The 20972-nt window shown below is 48.7% G+C and overlaps 1 non-coding gene across 1 annotated transcript; it reads left to right on the forward strand.

Annotated features, from left to right (window-relative positions):
- The first annotated feature begins 20729 nt into the window (after nucleotides 1-20729).
- Nucleotides 20730-20887, forward strand: LOC125773878 (5.8S ribosomal RNA). Its single transcript, XR_007420442.1, has one exon. It is a non-coding gene; the product is annotated as a 5.8S ribosomal RNA (ribosomal RNA).
- Nucleotides 20888-20972: the final 85 nt, after the last annotated feature.

Consider the following 20972-nt stretch of genomic DNA (forward strand, 5'->3'; position numbering starts at 1 on the left):
GTCGATCAACTCCTGAAGCTTCTCGTTCCGGCTCTCCTGGATTCCGCGCTGCAGCTGTCTGCGAAGGTCATGAAGTCGAGCCGTTGCCACCTCGCGATCTGCTAACTGCGTGGCAACCCCGAGCCTCTCCTCGGCCTCCTCGCACTCACGACGCAAGAGCCCCAGTTCCGGGGTCCACCAATAGAGCTTCGGCGGCTGATGGAATTTCGCCGGGCCCACTCTCGCCATCGTCCTGTCACAAGCTGAAGTTAACGCTCCAATCAGCGCGTCAGGTGTGTCTGCTTCGGCTAGCCGACAATCCGCAATCGCCTCCTGGTATCGCTCCCTGTTGAATAGCGAGGTCTTCCAGCGTACTCCCGCATGTTGCGCGATGCCCTCACCACTAGACTGCTGCATCGTTTGATGTTGAAGCGCACGCTGCCGTTGTGTGGTCCGTGCTCCAGGAACGCCCACGGAAAACTCCACATACCGGTGGTCACTGTAGGAGTAGCGCTGACTGACCTTCCAGGAATCCGCTAGTGCGACCGATGGACTCGCAAACGAAACATCCACGATACTCTCTCGCGCAACCCCGTTGCCCTTAAAAGTGGGCATGTTGCCGCGGTTGAGAATCTCCAACTGCAGGTGTTCGATTACGCCCTTGAGCGTGTGCCCTTTGGATGTTGTGCGGGCACTCCCCCAGTCCGTGTTCCACGCGTTCAGATCACCAGCCATCACCAGATGTTGATGTCCCACCAAGGCCATCTCCACGGCCTCAAGATAGGCCTCGAAGTCCGCTAACCCGATGTTCGGCGAGGCGTAGCAGCTTGCAAATGTGACCCCTGCCACTGTGGCCACCACCAGCCCGGGATGAGCGCATTCCCATAAGCGTTGAATGGGGTACGCCCCGGTGGCTACTACTGCCACACTCTGCGCCTCGTCCACCACCCATCTGCCGTTATCCCGCGGCGGCTTGTATAATTCGCAGGCAATGACGACGTCCACTCCCTGCTCGCGTGCCGTTTGCAGCATCAGGTCCTGCGCTGATCTGCTACGCCCGATGTTAATTTGCAGGACCTTTAATGTCGAGGACAGGACGGATGTCCCACCCGATGCGGACCCTTGCAGACCGCACAACTGATGTTTGCTACACAGGTTCGGGTCACATGACCCGGCTGGCCACAGCGGAAGCAGGCTGTTGAAAGGTCCTTCTCGCTCTTGCAGGTGACCTTCCTGTGTCCGTATTCCAGACACCTGTAGCATCGCAGCTGGTTCCGCGTTGGTGGTGGAACCTTCGTTGCCAGGCAGGACGTGTGCGAGATTCTGACATACTGCTGGTCCAGCTTCTCCGCCGCCCTGGCCGACACTCGCACATAGGCCACCTGCGTGCCATTCCAGAACTCCGTCAGATGGACGGCAGACTCCGACACCTTCTCCAGCGTCAAACCTTCTACCGCCTTCGCCACGTCCAAGGCTTCCGCTAAAGGGTCGACCTCGACGAATTTCATTTCCACCGTCTCAGTTACCAGGCGTGCGGACGATGGAGTTTCCGCTTTCGTGCAGACTTCCTGCACCAGCTCAATGATTTCTTGAGCATTCTCGCCCTCCTTGATGTCCATGACCAGTCGGTCACGCGTCGTCCGCCGTCCTACTCCCAGCGCCTGCTGGATTTTTTCCAATTCTGGTGCCGTTCGCACCAGCCGGTAAACATCTGCCCACGTTTGCCCCTCTCCCGGAGCAACCTCGATGGCATCAGGCCTGCTCTGTTTCGGCTTAGCAGCCTGGCTTCGTGGGGCCAATCGACGCGGTTGTTGTTGATGCGATTGTTGCCGCTGCTGCCACTGCTGCTGCTGCCGGCCCGGTTGCTGGCGTGCCGGCTTACGGCGCACCACCTCTGTCCAAGAGTCGCCTTCGTGGTCGAGAGACGGCACCACCGTAGCCGTCTCCATGCCCGATCCCTGCTGCTGCTGCAGTTGCTGCGGCTCCTGCTGCCCCTGCTGCTGCTGCTGTCGTGTCTGCAGCCCCTGCTGCCGCTGCCGCTGTTGCTGCTGCTGCGTGCGTGCCGGTTGACGTGCCGACTTACGGCTCACCACCCCAGCCCAGGAGCCGCCTTCCTGGTCCGGAGACGGCACCACCGAAGCCGTCACCGCACCCTGCTGTCGCTGCTGCTGCTGCTGCAGGCGATGATGTTGTTGCTGCTGCTGCTGCTCACCGTGCTGCTGCTGCGCTTGACTTTGCGTGGTTACGCCAAACGTCTGCGCTATGAGCGCCTGCATCGCCTGGCGCTCCTCATGCAGCATCGTTCTCAAAAAAGCCAGGTCCCCACGCAGGTCCTGCTCCCTCTGCTCCGCCGTCTTCTGCTGCAGCTCAGAACGACGCTCGCTTTCCTGCAGCTGTACCCGCAGCATCGTCACCTCGGCAGTGAGGGCCCCAACTTGCTCCTGGAACCGCTCAATTACTGCCGTTAATTCCGCCTGTCGCTGCTCGCTAGTTGTTGTTTCTGCCAGCTTCGTGAGCAGCACACGAGGCTCCGTAGATGTCGATGGTCGGCTTACTGTGGACCTGGCCTGATCCACACTGCCCTGCCTCGTCCGGAGCGTGCGTGGCTCCGTCATGGTCGAAAGACACTTTCCGACCGTTCCCGCGCTTTAAAGCTGGATTTACTCCTCCTCACGGGAGGACGCCAGCAGCGGACTGCCCCGTGAGAACCACCTCAGCAGAAATGGTATTCGAGCAGTAAAATCGTTCAGAGAGGTGGTGTTTCGTCACGTTAGATCGTTCCACGATTTATCAGGACCGTTTCCGAATTTTTCTGAACGTTTCCGGAAATTTCGAAAAATTCGAGCAGTTTTGATTTCGAAGGAAGTGGTCGAATCGACCAGTTTCGAGCAGTAGCGCACCCTACTCGACTTCCCCGAATTTTCTAGCCACCTTCCGCAATTCGAGCAGTTTTCGTGCAGTACTGACCAAATTCAAAATTTGTCACCTGGGAACTGCCTGTCAATCGATTTTTGTCCGCTGGGTCGTATTTGGAAAATCGAAGAAATGTCAAAAAATTTTTCGCGATTTTCCAATTTTTTATTGCGGATTCGTGTTGCACACACTAAAACAAGTCCAACAGTGAAAACCGCGGGCAAATCGACCGAAAATTGGCCGAGTTATTCAGGGTTTTGTAATAAAACCGGCTTCCACGACCACGTGCCCCAGCGGTAGCACCACACGCACTTTTTTGCACTGCACTTTTTTATCAAAAATCGTCCAATTTTCACCCGGTTTTCGCTATATGGGCACTCAGGGGCACTATATCTGTCGATTTACAACAAATCCGGACCAATTGGCCCTGATTTTTGTGCACCTTCAAAACACACTGATGTTGTTGTTGTTTTTTGTATGCACTATTTTGCCACCAAAGTTTTTCACCCAAACTCGCCGGAAATCGTCCAAAATCGATATTATTCACTAAATGGCCGTGGCCACTTGCAAAATAGTCAGCATTTGCATTCACAAAACGTCTTTTAATGCGTAAAATCACATAAAAAACTTCCCCCATACAAAATGTATGGAGGAGTTGTTTACACACAAAATCGCTAATTTTAACCCGATTTTCGTCCGGTTTTCACCAAAATATCGCAGTTTTCCACTTAAATGATCGATTATACACGAAGTAAACGCCTTCTGTACAATATTTTCACAAAATTTTCGCCAAATTTGCGGAGCGCACGGAAGACACGTCTAAAGTGCTCGACTGCTCGAACGTCACACAGGGATAACTGGCTTGTGGCCGCCAAGCGTTCATAGCGACGTGGCTTTTTGATCCTTCGATGTCGGCTCTTCCTATCATTGTAAAGCAAAATTTACCAAGCGTAGGATTGTTCACCCTTTCAAGGGAACGTGAGCTGGGTTTAGACCGTCGTGAGACAGGTTAGTTTTACCCTACTGGTGTGCATTGTTTGTCGCTATCTTAACGGAATTCCTGTGCAGTACGAGAGGAACCACAGGTACGGACCACTGGCTCAATACTAGTTCGAACGGACTATGGTATGACGCTACGTCCGCTGGATTATGCCTGAACGCCTCTAAGGTCGTATCCAATCCGAGCTGATAGCGCTTCTTATACCCATTAGGTGGTCGTAAGCTAGCGGGCCTAACAACCCTCCGAGAACCGTCCGTGCTGTCCATTGGCACACTGGCGTCTCATCCCCGCTTACTACTAGGCCGCAAAGGGCGGGTTCGCGCTGCACGTGTTAGTACCATACATGTTGGGAACACCGGTGGACGAGCTTGCCGACTGTGGATATCACTAGTTTCGACACCTACGACCGCCCGCAAACGACGGGACTACAGGCTGGGAGCTTCAAGTTGTAGAGATGCGTTCGCATCGATCCTCTCAGGCGACCCATGCTTGGTGGTTAGTGCTTGCGCGTGCGCGCCCCGTGTGTGCTGGAATTGGCCAACCAGTGCACATTGGTGGTGCGTACCGTGACTTGCACCATGTGACGAGAGTGTTGAAGAACACTGTGTGGTGACTCTATGCCTATGTGATGGGGTGCTTGTAACACACGACCGAACCGACGGCTCGTTGGATGGTCACGACAGTGTGGTGCAGGTGCGCCCATGTGTAACGAATACATTGAGTGCCGTTGGAGGTTAGCGGTTGGTCGGTTGCATGCTACAACTTCGCGTTGTACATGGGCTGGCCGCTGCGCTTCCTTCGGGTTGCCACTTGATGTTGATAGGGTTGATGTATTGTGTTCGTTGACTTTTGGTTCATTCCAAAAGTCTTCGGACTTAGATAATTTTACAAGTGTCGGCGCTCTCGGACCGAAAATAAGAAGACAACTAAGAAGAAAAAGAGAAAGAAGCTAATAGTGGAAAGTATTCTTCTTCAAAGAAGGAACAAAAATTTTACAAGTGTTGAAAAATTTCCTAAGTCCAAAAAATTTTCTAAGTCCAGAAAATTTTCTAAGTCCCACAAAATGGAACTTGATGAAGAAGATACAGAAGTTGAAAATTTTTCTAAGTCCAAAAAATTTTCTAAGTCCAGAAAATTTTCTAAGTCCAAAGTGTTGGAGCAATTTCCAAAGGCCCATAGGTTGCACTGAATTTTCCTAAGTTGGCCACAAGTACCCATGAGGTATCGAGAAGGTTCACCCGAAGGACATAATATGTCCCAAAGTACCGATAGAGTACCCACAAATAGCACCGCGTTGGCCTAAGTTGGCCAAAAGTACCGATAGAGTACCCACAAGTAGCACTGAGTTGGCCTAAGTTGGCCAAAAGTACCGATAGAGTACCCACAAATAGCACCGAATGGGCCTAAGTTGGCCAAAAGTACCGATAGAGTACCCACAAGAAGCACTGAGTTGGCCTAAGTTGGCCAAAAGTACCGATAGAGTACCCACAAATAGCACCCAGTTGGCCTAAGTTGGCCAAAAGTACCGATAGAGCACCCACAAGAAGCACTGAGTTGGCCTAAGTTGGCCAAAAGTACCGATAGAGTACCCACAAATAGCACCCAGTTGGCCTAAGTTGGCCAAAAGTACCGATAGAGCACCCACAAGTAGCACCCAATTGGCCTATGTTGGCCAAAAGTACCGATAGAGTACCCACAAATAGCACCCAATTGGCCTAAGTTGGCCAAAAGTACCGATAGAGTACCCACAAATAGCACCGAGTGGGCCTAACATGGCCAAAAGTACCGATAGAGCACCCACAAATAGCACCCAGTTGGCCTAAGTTGGCCAAAAGTACCGATAGAGTACCCAAAAGTAGCACCCAATTGGCCTATGTTGGCCAAAAGTACCGATAGAGTACCCACAAATAGCACCCAGTTGGCCTAAGTTGGCCAAAAGTACCGATAGAGCACCCACAAGTAGCACCCAATTGGACTATGTTGGCCAAAAGTACCGATAGAGTACCCACAAGTAGCACTGAGTTGGCCTAAGTTGGCCAAAAGTACTGATAGAGTACCCACAAATAGCACCGAATGGGCCTAAGTTGGCCAAAAGTACCGATAGAGTACCCACAAATAGCACCGAGTGGGCCTAACATGGCCAAAAGTACCGATAGAGCACCCACATATAGCACCGAATGGGCCTAACATGGCCAAAAGTACCGATAGAGCACCCACATATAGCACCGAATGGGCCTAACATGGCCAAAAGTACCGATAGAGCACCCACATATAGCACCCCATTGGCCTAAGTTGGCCAAAAGTACCGATAGAGAATCCACAAAGAGCACCCAATTGGCCTAAGTTGGCCAAAAGTACCGCCAAGTAGCACCATAGAGGCCCGAGTAGAGCGAAGTGTGGGCCAAATTGAACATTTGAAAATTTTTACAAGTCCAGAAAATTTTCTAAGTCCAGAAAATTTTCTAAGTCCAAAGAGTTGGACAAATTTCCTTAGGCCCAAAGGTTGCACTGAATGTTCCTAAGGTGGCCATCATTACCCATGAAGTATCGCGAAGGTTCACCCGAAAGACACAATATGCCCTAAAGTACCCACAGAGTACCCACAAGTTGCACCCAATTGGCCTAAGTTGGCCAGAAGTACCGACAAGTACCACCATAGAAGCCCGAGTAGAGCGAAATGTGGGCCAAAGTACCGAGTAGTTGCCACAAATGCCCAAATGGATACCAAAATGTGGTACCAAGTACCTAACTGTTGCAACAAATGCTAGCTTTCTGAGCAAAAGCTGTGGACCAATTTCGTAGAAGAACCGCCTAGGCGAAAAGGCAAAAATCGCCGAAGCTGGCCCGCTCGCAGAGCTCGCGGGCCAGGAGATACTCATAGGGCGATTTACTAGAGTGGGGAACTTGAGAATTTTTGTGTCCGAGACTTTGGGCAACTTCGCGGCCGCCCCCTTAAAGTAAAAGATTTTCTCTGGGTGCCTAAAATTCGCAATTCCCGCAAAGTCGGGAAGACGTTAAAGTTTTTGCCCAAAAAATGGCCATCGATTTAAGGTGATTTTCCAATAAGAAAATGCTTCCTATTTTGAATTTTTTCGAATATTTCCTAAACTAAGCGTCGGAGCACATGGCCGTGGAGGAACTTTTGGTAGCTTTTGGCAAGGGCTATCGGATGAAATAATAAGAAAGGCCATCAGAGCGATATTGGATTAATGCGGGCTCATAAACGCACCTGAGAAGTGAAAATTGGTACCTTGCACGCAGGATGCAAGAAATGCTTGAGTGTTAACCATCATCGGTACCAAGTACCTAGGTTATATCGAGTGCGTAGATGGAAGTCGGTACCAAAGGGAAACCTTCCTAGGCTAGGTGCACGCAAGTGAGTATGGATCGATCAGTAGAAAGATGGGAAGCCATAGGAAACCTTCCTAGGCTAGGTGCACGCAAGTGAGTATGGATCGATCAGTAGAAAGATGGGAAGCCCAAGGAAACCTTCCTAGGCTAGGTGCACGCAAGTGAGTATGGATCGATCAGTAGAAAGATGGGAAGCCCAAGGAAACCTTCCTAGGCTAGGTGCACGCAAGTGAGTATGGATCGATCAGTAGAAAGATGGGAAGCCATAGGAAACCTTCCTAGGCTAGGTGCACGCAAGTGAGTATGGATCGATCAGTAGAAAGATGGGAAGCCATAGGAAACCTTCCTAGGCTAGGTGCACGCAAGTGAGTATGGATCGATCAGTAGAAAGATGGGAAGCCCAAGGAAACCTTCCTAGGCTAGGTGCACGCAAGTGAGTATGGATCGATCAGTAGAAAGATGGGAAGCCCAAGGAAACCTTCCTAGGCTAGGTGCACGCAAGTGAGTATGGATCGATCAGTAGAAAGATGGGAAGCCATAGGAAACCTTCCTAGGCTAGGTGCACGCAAGTGAGTATGGATCGATCAGTAGAAAGATGGGAAGCCATAGGAAACCTTCCTAGGCTAGGTGCACGCAAGTGAGTATGGATCGATCAGTAGAAAGATGGGAAGCCCAAGGAAACCTTCCTAGGCTAGGTGCACGCAAGTGAGTATGGATCGATCAGTAGAAAGATGGGAAGCCATAGGAAACCTTCCTAGGCTAGGTGCACGCAAGTGAGTATGGATCGATCAGTAGAAAGATGGGAAGCCATAGGAAACCTTCCTAGGCTAGGTGCACGCAAGTGAGTATGGATCGATCAGTAGAAAGTGGGAAGCCCAGTACCAAATGCCCTAGTGAAGACCGTAAACGAATATCATGAACCGAGAAGGAGCACCAAATGCCCTAGTGAAGACCGTAAACGAATATCATGAACCGATAAGGAGCACCAAATGCCCTAGTGAAGACCGTAAACGAATATCATGAACCGATAAGGAGCACCAAATGCCCTAGTGAAGACCGTAAACGAATATCATGAACCGAGAAGTAGCAACGAATGCCTGAAAAAGTACCAAGTCCACGGTATAGAGTAACGAGAGTTAACCGCCGTGATGTATGCAATGAGGGCAGCCATTGCATGGGTTCTGGACTTGGTTCGCGAATAACTTTTTTGCTAGACATCGGACAAAGTTGACGTGGAAGAACGAAATGTAGCATTTGGTGCCACCTATCCAAAACTTTTTCAAGATTGAAGATCCGATCGATACAGCCTGAGTTATAGGCAAAAGTTGGTGCAAAATTGAGCATTTTTAATGGTGAAAAATCGGTAATCCTCGAATAGCTCCTGTTGGAAGCATCGGACCACATGGTCGTGGAGGAACATATTGTAGCGGGCGGTGTCAAGTATCGACACCCAAAACCGCATGTCCGATGGACGGAAAATGACCAAGTTATAGTGAAAACTTGGTTGCACCAAATTCCCGAAGAAGTGCAACGAGAAGGTGAATGCGATGGTTGTTCGTCGAATAGCTCCGGCCACAGACATGGTAGCGATTAGTGGTGCATGGAAGAAATCTAGCCACAAGTGCCATCTACCCATGGCCAGAAGAAAGTGTGGCGCTATCTTGGATACCGGCGGAGCTATGGGGCAAATATGGGCCAAAAATGGTGCAAGTTGGACCAAAAATCCGACCAAGTGCGCGAGGCGCTTTCGTGAATAGCTCCGGCCACAGACATGGTAGCGATTAGTGGTGCATGGAAGAAATCTAGCCACAAGTGCCATCTAGCCATGGCCAGAAGAAAGTGTGGCCATATCTTGGATACCGGCGGAGCTATGGGGCAAATATGGGCCAAAAATGGTGCAAGTTGGACCAAAAATCCGAAAAAGTACCTAGGTAAATGCGATGGTTGTTCGTCGAATAGCTCCGGCCACAGACATGGTAGCGATTAGTGGTGCATGGAAGAAATCTAGCCACAAGTGCCATCTACCCATGGCCAGAAGAAAGTGTGGCGCTATCTTGGATACCGGCGGAGCTATGGGGCAAATATGGGCCAAAAATGGTGAAGTTGGACCAAAAATCCGACCAAGTGCGCGAGGCGCTTTCGTGAATAGCTCCGGCCACAGACATGGTAGCGATTAGTGGTGCATGGAAGAAATCTAGCCACAAGTGCCATCTAGCCATGGCCAGAAGAAAGTGTGGCCATATCTTGGATACCGGCGGAGCTATGGGGCAAATATGGGCCAAAAATGGTGCAAGTTGGACCAAAAATCCGAAAAAGTACCTAGGTAAATGCGATGGTTGTTCGTCGAATAGCTCCGGCCACAGACATGGTAGCGATTAGTGGTGCATGGAAGAAATCTAGCCACAAGTGCCATCTACCCATGGCCAGAAGAAAGTGTGGCGCTATCTTGGATACCGGCGGAGCTATGGGGCAAATATGGGCCAAAAATGGTGCCAGGTGGACCAAAAATCCGACCAAGTGCGCGAGGCGCTTTCGTGAATAGCTCCGGCCACAGACATGGTAGCGATTAGTGGTGCATGGAAGAAATCTAGCCACAAGTGCCATCTAGCCATGGCCAGAAGAAAGTGTGGCCATATCTTGGATACCGGCGGAGCTATGGGGCAAATATGGGCCAAAAATGGTGCAAGTTGGACCAAAAATCCGAAAAAGTACCTAGGTAAATGCGATGGTTGTTCGTCGAATAGCTCCGGCCACAGACATGGTAGCGATTAGTGGTGCATGGAAGAAATCTAGCCACAAGTGCCATCTACCCATGGCCAGAAGAAAGTGTGGCGCTATCTTGGATACCGGCGGAGCTATGGGGCAAATATGGGCCAAAAATGGTGAAGTTGGACCAAAAATCCGACCAAGTGCGCGAGGCGCTTTCGTGAATAGCTCCGGCCACAGACATGGTAGCGATTAGTGGTGCATGGAAGAAATCTAGCCACAAGTGCCATCTAGCCATGGCCAGAAGAAAGTGTGGCCATATCTTGGATACCGGCGGAGCTATGGGGCAAATATGGGCCAAAAATGGTGCAAGTTGGACCAAAAATCCGAAAAAGTACCTAGGTAAATGCGATGGTTGTTCGTCGAATAGCTCCGGCCACAGACATGGTAGCGATTAGTGGTGCATGGAAGAAATCTAGCCACAAGTGCCATCTACCCATGGCCAGAAGAAAGTGTGGCCATATCTTGGATACCGGCGGAGCTATGGGGCAAATATGGGCCAAAAATGGTGCAAGTTGGACCAAAAATCCGAAAAAGTACCTAGGTAAATGCGATGGTTGTTCGTCGAATAGCTCCGGCCACAGACATGGTAGCGATTAGTGGTGCATGGAAGAAATCTAGCCACAAGTGCCATCTACCCATGGCCAGAAGAAAGTGTGGCGCTATCTTGGATACCGGCGGAGCTATGGGGCAAATATGGGCCAAAAATGGTGAAGTTGGACCAAAAATCCGACCAAGTGCGCGAGGCGCTTTCGTGAATAGCTCCGGCCACAGACATGGTAGCGATTAGTGGTGCATGGAAGAAATCTAGCCACAAGTGCCATCTACCCATGGCCAGAAGAAAGTGTGGCCATATCTTGGATACCGGCGGAGCTATGGGGCAAATATGGGCCAAAAATGGTGCAAGTTGGACCAAAAATCCGAAAAAGTACCTAGGTAAATGCGATGGTTGTTCGTCGAATAGCTCCGGCCAGAGACATGGCAGCGATTAGTGGTGCATGGAAGAAATCTAGCCACAAGTGCCATCTACCCATGGCCAGAAGAAAGTGTGGCCATATCTTGGATACCGGCGGAGCTATGGGGCAAATATGGGCCAAAAATGGTGCAAGTTGGACCAAAAATCCGACCAAGTGCGCGAGGCGCTTTCGTGAATAGCTCCGGCCACAGACATGGTAGCGATTAGTGGTGCATGGAAGAAATCTAGCCGCAAGTGCCATCTACCCATGGCCAGAAGAAAGTGTGGCCATATCTTGGATACCGGCGGAGCTATGGGGCAAATATGGGCCAAAAATGGTGCAAGTTGGACCAAAAATCCGACCAAGTGCGCGAGGCGCTTTCGTGAATAGCTCCGGCCACAGACATGGTAGCGATTAGTGGTGCATGGAAGAAATCTAGCCACAAGTGCCATCTACCCATGGCCAGAAGAAAGTGTGGCCATATCTTGGATACCGGCGGAGCTATGGGGCAAATATGGGCCAAAAATGGGTAAAATTGTACGGTCCAAAGCCAAGGGTAAATTTTTTTATTCCTCTAATAACTTCTAGCACAGACATTGAATCGGTTGGTGATGTATGGATGAAATGTAGCAAACAGTTGGAACTACCCATAAAATCTTAAAGATTGACGATCCAATGTATAGAACCGGAGTAATGTGCGATACTTGGTGAAAAATCGAGTGAAAAATTAGCTATAAACTGTTTTTGGCCCATAACTCGAATACTAGACATCGGAAGGGGGGGTCGTAGAACGATTTTTTGTTGCCCTATCGATTCCCTATCGAACGAGCAAAAGTTGTTTTTTTGACCAAAAAGGACCCCTACTCTAGTAAAATTGGCCTGATTTTACTAGTCCCCGGTACCCGTACAGGCAAAATGAGCAAAATGCTCAAGTATGAATGGTTTTTGGCCCATAACTCGAATACTAGACGTCGCAGGGGGGTGTCATGGAACAATTTTTGGTAGCCCTTGAAATTATCGATCGAATGACATATACTTGATTTTTGGCCAAAAAGTTCCCTAGACTAGTAAAAATCGCATCATTTTACTAGAGTCGGGTACCCTGGACGAAAAACCGCTATAATTGCGGTTTTTGGCTAATAACTCGAATACTAGACGTCGCAGGGGGGTGTCGTGGAACAATTTTTGGTAGCCCTTGAAATTATCTATCGAATGACATATACTTGATTTTTGGCCAAAAAGTTCCCTAGACTAGTAAAAATCGCATCATTTTACTAGAGTCGGGTACCCTGGACGAAAAACCGCTATAATTGCGGTTTTTGGCTAATAACTCGAATACTAGACGTCGCAGGGGGGTGTCGTGGAACAATTTTTGGTAGCCCTTGAAATTATCTATCGAATGACATATACTTGATTTTTGGCCAAAAAGTTCCCTAGACTAGTAAAAATCGCATCATTTTACTAGAGTCGGGTACCCTGGACGAAAAACCGCTATAGTTGCGGTTTTTGGCTAATAACTCTAATACTAGACGTCGGAGGGGGGTGTCGTGGAACAATTTTTGGTAGCCCTTGAAATTATCTATCGAATGACATATACTTGATTTTTGGCCAAAAAGTTCCCTAGACTAGTAAAAATCGCATCATTTTACTAGAGTCGGGTACCCTGGACGAAAAACCGCTTAAGTTGCGGTTTTTGGCTAATAACTCGAATACTAGACGTCGCAGGGGGGTGTCGTGGAACAATTTTTGGTAGCCCTTGAAATTATCTATCGAATGACATATACTTGATTTTTTGACCAAAAAGTTCCTAGACTAGTAAAAATCGCATCATTTTACTAGAGTCGGGTACCCTGTACGAAAAACCGCTATAGTTGCGGTTTTTGGCCAATAACTCGAATACTAGACGTCGGAGGGGGGTGCCGTAGAACAATTTTTTGTAGCCCTTGAAATTACCTTTCGAATGATATATAGTGGTTTTTTGGTCAAACAGTGACCCCGAGACTAGTAACCCTCCATACACAAAACCGCCTAAAAAGTTTTGGTTTTGCAAAATTTTGAAAAGTGCGTCAAAAAAATTTTTTCAAAAAGTACCAAATCGTGATCAGAACTCACTATAGACCATAAAAAGTGAAATCCGATGGTCATTTGCAACACTTGGTCAATCGAGAAAAATTTCACTTTTTTACTAGAGTCGGGTACCCTGAACGAAAAATCGCTCAAGTAATGGTTTTTGGCCAATAACTCGAATACTAGACGTCGGAAGGGGGTGTCGTAGAACAATTTTTTGTAGCCCTTGAAATTACCTTTCGAATGATATATAGTGGTTTTTTGGTCAAACAGTGACCCCGAGACTAGTAACCCTCCATACACAAAACCGCCTACAAAAACTTTGTTTTGAAAAATTTTGAAAAGTTCAAAAAAATTTTTTTTTCAAAAACTACTAAAACGTGATAAGAACTTACTATAGACCATGAAAAGTGATATCCGATGATAATTTGCAAAAGTTGGTAACTAGTAAAAAATTTCACTTTTTTACTAGAGTCGGTGCAACGAGAAAAAAAAAGTCCGTGATGGAGAAAAATGGCACGTTTTCCACGCCTGTACGCTTTCGTTTTCTATATAGGGGGTAGGTGAGCCAGAAGCATGAATTTGACTGAGTACGTATCTTTATGAATTGGGCCCTTCTAAATCGATTGAGACTACCCCCAGGACGATCGGACGACTGCTTCTGGCTCAAAATGTGGTTTTTAGATTTTGATCGTCAATTATGAGAGAAAAAATCGATTAGAAGTAAAGATACGAAATGCTTGGTCTAAGTTGGGAAACGACTTCGGATATTTGTTGGACGTTGTCGTAGAAGGTCCGAGGACCAAGGAAAAGTGATTTCCAAGTGGATTTATGCACTATTAGTCGATGGTAAGATGTGAAATTAGTAGAACTTACCATACAGTTTGCGAAGTTGAAGCAATCGGTTGGTGAATATGGTACTGTCTGTCCAATTTGGTGGTTCGGAATGAGTGAAACGATGTTGATGATGGATAGACGTTCCGATTGCCCCCGATCGGGGAACATATAGTGGTCTTTAAGGTCCAAGTACCTATGTTTTGGTAAGCAGAACTGAGAGTTAAAGGATGAAAGTCGGCCATTCCTAATATCATCCTATCGGTGGTTCGCGAGTTGTTTGAGGACCGGAGCAGCTCGCGATGAAACGGTCCTAGGGTATTGGTTATCCATCCAAGGAAGAGTAAATGCGATCCTAGATGTGTGTCGTTGGCCGTTCTACCGGTATCGCCTATCGATGAGATATCGACGGGCATGCCTTACTCGAAAGTTGAATTCTAGGATCGATGGTCAAACAGACCTATGAGCGATAAACCAAACTGAACACGTATTGATGTCGGCTTTTCCTATCATTTGATGCCGCAGGTTGTTTAGGGACCGGAGCAACTTGCGGCCGAGACGGTCCCCGGGGGTTTCTTTCTCCAAGGAGTGGAAACTATTAAGCAAGAGTTGTAGCAAGATACGATCCTCTGATGTGTCGTTGGCCGTTCATGCGGTATCGCCTGTCGATGAGATATCGATGGGCATGCCTTACTCTACCGACTGGATTACTGAGAGTTTAATCAGGGATCGATGGTCAAACAGACCAATGAGCGATAAACCAAACTGAACACATATTGATGTCGGCATTTCCTATCATTTGTCGCAGGTTGTTTAGGGACCGGAGCAGCTTGCGACCGAGACGGTCCCCGGGGGTTTCTTTCTCTAAGGAGTGGAAACGATTAAGCAAAAGTCGTAGCAATAATCGATCACCTGATGTGTCGTTGGCCGTTCTTGCGGTATCGCCTGTCGATGAGATATCGATGGGCATGCCTTACTCTCCTGACTGTTTAATTGAGAGTTATAATCAGGGATCGATGGTCAAAAAGACCTATGAGCGATAAACCAAACTGAACACGTATTGATGTCGGCATTTCCTATCATTTGTCGCAGGTTGTTTGGGGACCGGAGCAGCTTGCGACCGAGACGGTCCCTTCCCGAAAGATGGTGAACCGAGTCGTCTGGCGTAAAAACCGGACGACTCGAAAGGGCTTGACCCTTTCAAGTGAGCGATAATCACATTCTACGCTCAGTTCGACAGCTACAAGGCAATCACTCGCTATGTTCAGAGCTAATACATGCAACATGCCGGCATTGTTTCCACCGACGCATGGATTCAAGACTGGTGCACTTATTAGTTAAACCGTTCGCCTCCGGGTGTTTCGAGTTCAAGTCTGGATGAGGATTGATCTTGCTGGTAATAGCTTGAGCCCCTGAATAAGGGGTCGAAGCGTGCATCTTGAGACCATGTACAACATATTACCAAATCGGCACCATGGGTTCGGGTGCAAGTGATGTAACCGTGAAAGATGTTGAGCAGCCCAACATCGGTTTACACACGCATAATAGGAAGGCAGCGCTGTCGACTGGTCAGTCGTGTAAGAAGTGTGCATTATCGATCACAAATATATTGGTGATCTGTAGGTTGCGCATACACCATGCCCGGTGTAAAGTGCCGTGGTCCCCCCCGGGGGGCTGCATCAAACCGTTCGCCACGCGAACTACCCAATGGAACGAACTCGATGCATTTAATAAGAAGAAGAGATGATAATGAAACACGGTCGATTTAAGAGTTGAAAACGTTGAAATGCCTATAAGCAAGTCTTAAGTTGGTGGTTTCGTTGTGCCCCAACAAATTGGTGCCTTACCCTACACCAAAGAGCCATTCAACATGGTTCAAGTGAGCGATAATCACGCTCTACGCTCAGTATGACAGCTGCAAGGCAATCACTCGCTAAGTTCAGAGCTAATACATGCAACACGCCGGCATTGTTTCCACCGACGCATGGATTCAAGACTGGTGCACTTATTAGTTAAACCGTTCGCCTCCGGGTGTTTCGAGTTCAAGTCTGGATGAGGATTGTTCTTGCTGGTAATAGCTTGAGCCCCTGAATAAGGGGCCGAAGCGTACATCTTGAGAGTAAATGTACAACATATTACCAAATCGGCACCGTGGGTTCTGGTGCAAGTGATGTAACCATGAAAGATGTTGAGCAGCCCAACATCGGTTTACACACGCATAAGGGGTTTATTGTTATCTGTAGGTTGCGCATACACCATACCCGGTGTAAAGTGCCGTGGTCCCCCAGGGGGCTGCATCAAAACGTTCGCCATGCGAACTACCCAATGGAACGAACTCGATGTATTGAAAGAGATGAACAATTAATAGCGAGAATAGGGGCCCGGAAGCAATTCCGCGGCCCTACGGTCGATTCAAGAGTTGAAACGTTGTACAATCGTGGATAGCACCTAGTGCTAATATGGTGAGAGATAATGTGTGAGGAAATTTAGTTTCCTAAAGTTTAGTTAGTGGTTTCCGTTGTGCCCTAACAAACTTAAAGTTGGTGGTGACCGTTACACCCCAACAAATTGGTGCCTTACCCAACACCAAAGAGCCATTCCATATGGTTCTAGAGAGAGAGAGTTGTGTGGAAATTTATTTCCCACTAAGCGAGTGTGTGTCTGTAGTGGAACGAATTCTGGTTGATCCTACCAGTAATATACGCTTGTCTCAAAGGTTAAGCCATGCATGTCTAAGTACAAACATAAATGAATGTGAAACCGCATAAGGCTCAGTATAACAGCTATAATTCACAAGATCATCCTACCACTAGTTACTTGGATAACTGTGGAAAATCCAGAGCTAATACATGCAACATGCCGGGACTGTTGCCCTCGCGGGTAGCTGAACTGGTGCACTTATTAGTTAAACCAATCGCCTCCGGGCGGCTTGAGTTGAAGTCTGGATAAGGACGCAGATCGTATGGTCGCTTGTCGACTGACGACAGATCTTTCAAATGTCTGCCCTATCAACTATTGATGGTAGTGTAGAGGACTACCATGGTTGCGACGGGTAACGGGGAATCAGGGTTCGATTCCGGAGAGGGAGCCTGAGAAATGGCTACCACATCCAAGGAAGGCAGCAGGCGCGTAAATTACCCAATCCCAGTACGGGGAGGTAGTGACGAGAAATAACAATATGGACCTCTCTAACGATGGTCCATAATTGGAATGAGTTGAGTATAAATCCTTCAACAAGGATCAAGTGGAGGGCAAGTCTGGTGCCAGCAGCCGCGGTAATTCCAGCTCCACTAGCGTATATTAAAGTTGTTGCGGTTAAAACGTTCGAAGTTGATTGCCCGTCCAGACACGTGACCGCCACGGGCGCCCGGTTACACGCCGGGGCCGTTCGTGCGCGCGCTCACGGCTGCGACTCACAATGGTGTACTTGGGCGTTACTCTGTGAACGAGTACCGTGCTACCGGTTAACTCCGGCACGGGCTCCTCATGGTGCTCAAGATACTCACATTTACCTTGAACAAATTAGAGTGCTCAAAGCAGGCTAAGACAAAGCGTCCGGCCCCCCCGTGGGGTTGGCGTTGGCCGAGAATAATCTTGCATGGAATAATGGAATATGACCTCGGTTTATACGATTTCGTTGGTTTGTCAGAAACCTAGAGGTAATGATTAACAGAAGTAGTTGGGGGCATTGGTATTACGGCGCGAGAGGTGAAATTCGTAGACCGTCGTAGGACCAACTGAAGCGAAAGCGTTTGCCATGGATGCTTTCTTTAATCAAGAACGAAAGTTAGAGGATCGAAGGCGATTAGATACCGCCCTAGTTCTAACCGTAAACGATGCCAATTAGCAATTGGGAGACGCTACCCCTATTCGGTGCTCTCAGTCGCTTCCGGGAAACCAAAATCGGGTTCCGGGGGAAGTATGGTTGCAAAGTTGAAACTTAAAGGAATTGACGGAAGGGCACCACAAGAAGTGGAGCTTGCGGCTTAATTTGACTCAACACGGGAAAATTTACCAGGTCCAAACTTATCGAGGTAAGACAGATTGATAGCTCTTTCTCAAATTTAAGGGTAGTGGTGCATGGCCGTTCTTAGTTCGTGGAATGATTTGTCTGGTTAATTCCGATAACGAACGTGACTCAAACATGCTAACTAGAACGCTGTCAGCAGTGCGCCTCCGGGCGCACCTGACGTTACAGCCGGGCGGCGCCTTCACGGGCGGTCGTCGGCTACGTTTGCCCTGCTTAGCGGGACAACTTGTGTTTAGCAAGCTGAGAATGAGCGATAACAGGTCCGTGATGCCCTTAGATGTTCTGGGCTGCACGCGTGCTACAATGTGGGTCGCAGCGTGTTCTCGCCAATAGGCGCCCCCATTCCGAGAGGAACGGGAAATCACTAAAATGCCCATCTAGTCGGGATTGGGGACTGCAACGGTCCCCATGAACCTGGAATTTCTAGTAAGCACTAGTCATTAGCTAGTGCTGATTACGTCCCTGCCCTTTGTACACACCGCCCGTCGCTACTACCGATGGATTATTTAGTGAGGTTTCTGGAGGCTTACCTTCCGCGGTTCCTTCGTGAGCTGCAGCTGGCATGGCTGAAGTTGACCGAACTTGATGATTTAGAGGAAGTAAAAGTCGTAACAAGGTTTCCGTAGGTGAACCTGCGGAAGGATCATTACTGATGATCGTCCGCGAGTGACCAACCATGGGCTGCCTTCGGTGTAGCTCGGTCGCTCGCTTGCTATGTGTCAGAATTTGTTGAAAGCCAACTCGTTCGTTGTACACTTTGATGGGTGACCATCACTGTGTCCCCGTGCCGAGCTAGATCTCCCCTAGCCGTAAGGCACTTGAACGCCCCTTCGACGACGAGTTGCATGTGTGTGGTATGTGTCAGAATCTGGTGAAGCTTTCTGCATGTGATGTGCCTTGTGTGGATCCGTGGCCATTGCATTGTGTCTGGTGCTTAGATACCCAGACACTTAGAACGCTTGCGCGGAAAGCAAACTCGATCGTTGTACACTTTGATGGGTGACCATCACTGTGTCTCCGTGCCGTGCTAGATCCCCCCTAGCCGTAAGGCACTTTGAACGCCCCTTCGACGACGAGTTACAAGAGTGTGGTATGTGTCAGAATCTGGTGAAGCTTTCTGCTGTGATGTGCCTTGTGTGGATCCGTGGCCATTGCATTGTGTCTGGTGTGTAGGTACCCAGACACTTAGAACGCTTGCGCGGAAAGCAAACTCGATCGTTGTACACTTTGATGGGCAACCATCACTGTGTCTCCGTGCCGTGCTAGATCTCCCCTAGCCGTAAGGCACTTTGAACGCCCCTTCGACGACGAGTTACAAGAGTGTGGTATGTGTCATAATCTGGTGAAGCTTTCTGCATGTGATGTGCCTTGTGTGGATCCGTGGCCATTGCATTGTGTCTGGTGTGTAGGTACCCAGACACTTAAGCAAACTCGATCGTTGTACACTGTGATGGGCGAGCATCACTGTGTCTCCGTGCCGTGTAAGAGCTCCCCTGGCCATCAGGCACTTGAAAGGTCCTTCGACTACGAGTTACAATAGTGGTGTGTTAGATACGTCAGGTGATGGTATCTACTGTTGTGCAATACGTATCCGGCCACGGCACGGAACGAACGGGAACTGTGGTGCAGACATACAAAGAGTTAAGCCTATTAGTCATTAACTCTAAGGACGGGGCCATGGGGCGGTACGCAAAGGATACGGATGAGCGAGTATGCAGGCCCAATACTCAATAGCTCGATCCGATCCAAGCACATGAGTTGACTGCGGCGCCAGGTTAACCAATGTGCTAGATTCTATTTGGCCAGTAGAATCTTGTGTCTTATGCGATTTGATACCAAGACACCAGAACGAAAGTTAGTTGAAGAGTTATTAAACTCTTATGAAGTATGGTTGTGCAATCACAACTTATGACTTTAACCTATAAAGTGGATATGGACTTGCAATTATAACATGGAATCTCTACACACCCCATGAGCTCGATCCAATCCACGCACACGAGTTGCCTGAGTAGCGACAGGTATACCGATGTGCAATACGTATCCGGCCACGGCACGGAACGAACGGGAACTGTGGTGCAGACATACAAAGAGTTAAGCCTACTAGTCATTAACTCTAAGGACGGGGCCATGGGGCGGTACGCAAAGGATACGGATGAGCGAGTATGCAGGCCCAATACTCAATAGCTCGATCCGATCCAAGCACATGAGTTGACTGCGGCGCCAGGTTAACCAATGTGCTAGATTCTATTTGGCCAGTAGAATCTTGTGTCTTACGCGATTTGATACCAAGACACCAGAACGAAAGTTAGTTGAAGAGTGATTAAACTCTTATGAAGAATGGTTGTGCAATCACAACTTATGACTTTAACCTATAAAGTGGATATGGACTATCAATTATAACATGGGGCACACACCATGTTCTCGATCCAATCCACGCACACGAGTTGCCTGAGTAGCGACAGGTATACCGATGTGCAATACGTATCCGGCCATAGGCACGGAACGAACAGGAACTGTGGTGCAGACATACAAGGGCCATGGGGCGGTACGCAAAGGATACGGATGAGCGAGTATGCAGGCCCAATACTCAATAGCTCGATCCGATCCAAGCACATGAGTTGACTGCGGCGTCAGGTTAACCGATGTGCTAAGAGAGTTGTTCCTGGGCCTTCAAAGTGACTTCAAAACTATCTTAGCGAATGGTGGCCATGGGCGTAGACATGAGCCACAAGTCACAAGGCCTGGGACTATTGGGTAATAAAGACAACTTAGTCAGAAAGTTAGTCTTTGGACGTACCACCGGGATTGTGTTACATTGGGAACCTTACTATAAAACCCTAGGCAGGGGATCACTCGGCTCATGGATCGATGAAGACCGCAGCTAAATGCGCGTCACAATGTGAACTGCAGGACACATGAACACCGATAAGTTGAACGCATATTGCGCGTCGGACGATTAAACCCGGCCGATGCACACATTCTTGAGTGCCTATCAATTCCTTGATATACAACAAACCAAACTTCAGGGTGGAGCGTGCCACAATAGAACACTATGGCGAGCAGCCCGTCTAGTGTC

Source organism: Anopheles funestus, assembly GCF_943734845.2.
Source record: "Anopheles funestus chromosome X unlocalized genomic scaffold, idAnoFuneDA-416_04 X_unloc_60, whole genome shotgun sequence".
Taxonomy (NCBI): domain Eukaryota; kingdom Metazoa; phylum Arthropoda; class Insecta; order Diptera; family Culicidae; genus Anopheles; species Anopheles funestus.